Below are 2255 nucleotides of genomic sequence, written 5' to 3' on the forward strand. Positions count from 1 at the left end.
TGATTAGTCCTGGTGTTGAGGAAGATACTTTGTTGTTGTGGTTCAAACCTAGTTGATTAGTCCTGGTGTTGAGGAACATTCTTTGTTATAGTGGTTCAAACCTAGGTGATTAGTCCTGGTGTTGAGGAAGATACCTTGTTGTTGTGGTTCAAACCTAGTTGATTAGTCCTGGTGTTGAGAAGGATTCCTTGTTGTTGTTGTGGTTCAAACCTAGTTGATTAGTCCGGGTGTTGAGGAACATACTTTGTTGTTGTGGTTCAAACCTAGGTGATTAGTCCTGGTGTTGAGGAAGATTCTTTGTTATTGTGGTTCAAACCTAGTTGGTTAGCCCTGGTGTTGAGAAGGATACTTTGTTGTTGTGGTTCAAATCTAGTTGATTAGTCCTGGTGTTGAGGAACATACTTTGTTGTTGTGGTTCAAACCTAGGTGATTAGTCCTGGTGTTGAGGAAGATTCTTTGTTATTGTGGTTCAAACCTAGTTGGTTAGCCCTGGTGTTGAGAAGGATACTTTGTTGTTGTGGTTCAAATCTAGTTGATTAGTCCTGGTGTTGAGGAAGATACTTTGTTGTTGTGGTTCAAACCTAGTTGATTAGTCCTGGTGTTGAGAAGGATACTTTGTTGTTGTGGTTCAAACCTATTTGATTAGCACTGGTGTTGAGGAAGATACTTTGTTGTTGTGGTTCAAACCTAGGTGATTAGTCCTGGTGTTGAGGAAGATTCTTTGTTATTGTGATTCAAATCTAGTTGATTAGTCCTGGTGTTGAGAAGGATACTTTGTTGTTGTGGTTCAAACCTAGTTGATTAGTTCTGGTGTTGATGAAGATTCTTTGTTGTTGTGGTTCAAACCTAGTTGATTAGTCCTGGTGTTGAGAAGGATACTTTGTTGTTGTGGTTCAAACCTAGGTGATTAGTCCTGGTGTTGAGAACGATACATTGTTGTTGTGGTTCAAACCTAGTTGATTAGTCCTGTTGTTGAGGAAGATACTTTGTTATTGTGGTTCAAACCCAGTTAATTAGTCCTGGTGTTGAGGAAGATACTTCGTTGTTGTGGTTCAAACCTAGTTGATTAGTCCTGGTGTTGAGAAGGATATTTTGTTATTGTGGTTCAAACCTAGTTGATTAGTTTTGGTGTTGAGGAAGATTATTTGTTGTTGTGGTTCAAACCCTGTTGATTAGTCCTGGTGTTGAGAAGGATACTTTGTTATTGTGGTTCAAACCTAGTTAATTAGTCCTGGTGTTGAGGAAGATACTTTGTTGTTGTGGTTCAAACCTAGTTGATTAGTCCTGGTGTTGATGAAGATACTTTGTTGTTGTGGTTCAAACCTAGGTGATTAGTCCTGGTGTTGAGGAAGATTCTTTGTTGTTGTGGTTCAAACCTACTTGATTAGTCCTGGTGTTGAGGAAGATACTTTGTTGTTGTGGTTCAAACCTAGTTGATTAGTTCTGGTGTTGAGGAAGATTCTTTGTTGTTGTGGTTCCAACCTAGTTGATTAATCCTGGTGTTGAGAAGGATACTTTGTTGTTGTGGTTCAAACCTAGTTGATTAGGTCTGGTGTTGAGAAGGATACTTTGTTGTTGTGGATCAAACCTAGTTGGTTAGCCCTGGTGTTGAGAAGGATACTTTGTTGTTGTGGTTCAAATCTAGTTGATTAGTCCTGGTGTTGAGGAAGATACTTTGTTGTTGTGGTTCAAACCTAGTTGATTAGTCCTGGTGTTGAGGAAGTTGAACCACAACAACAAAGAATGGACCTAGTTGATTAGTCCTGGTGTTGAGGAAGATACTTTGTTGTTGTGGTTCAAACCTAGTTGATTAGTTCTGGTGTTGAGGAAGATTCTTTGTTGTTGTGGTTCAAACCTAGTTGATTAGTCCTGTTGTTGAGGAAGATACTTTGTTGTTGTGGTTCAAAGCTAGTTTATTAGTCCTGGTGTTGAGAAGGATACTTTGTCATTGTGGTTCAAACCTAGGTGATTAGTCCTGGTGTTGAGAAGGATACTTTGTCATTGTGGTTCAAACCTAGTTGATTAGTCCTGGTGTTGAGAAGGATACTTTGTCATTGTGGTTCAGACCTAGTTGATTAGTCCTGGTGTTGAGGAAGATACTTTGTTGTTGTGGTTCAAAGCTAGTTGATTAGTCCTGGTGTTGAGAAGGATACTTTGTCATTGTGGTTCAAAGCTAGTTGATTAGTCCTGGTGTTGAGAAGGATACTTTGTCATTGTGGTTCAAACCTACGTGATTAGTCCTGGTGTTGAGGAAG

This window comes from Limulus polyphemus, unplaced genomic scaffold, assembly GCF_000517525.1.
Source record: "Limulus polyphemus unplaced genomic scaffold, Limulus_polyphemus-2.1.2 Scaffold7640, whole genome shotgun sequence".
NCBI lineage: Eukaryota > Metazoa > Arthropoda > Merostomata > Xiphosura > Limulidae > Limulus > Limulus polyphemus.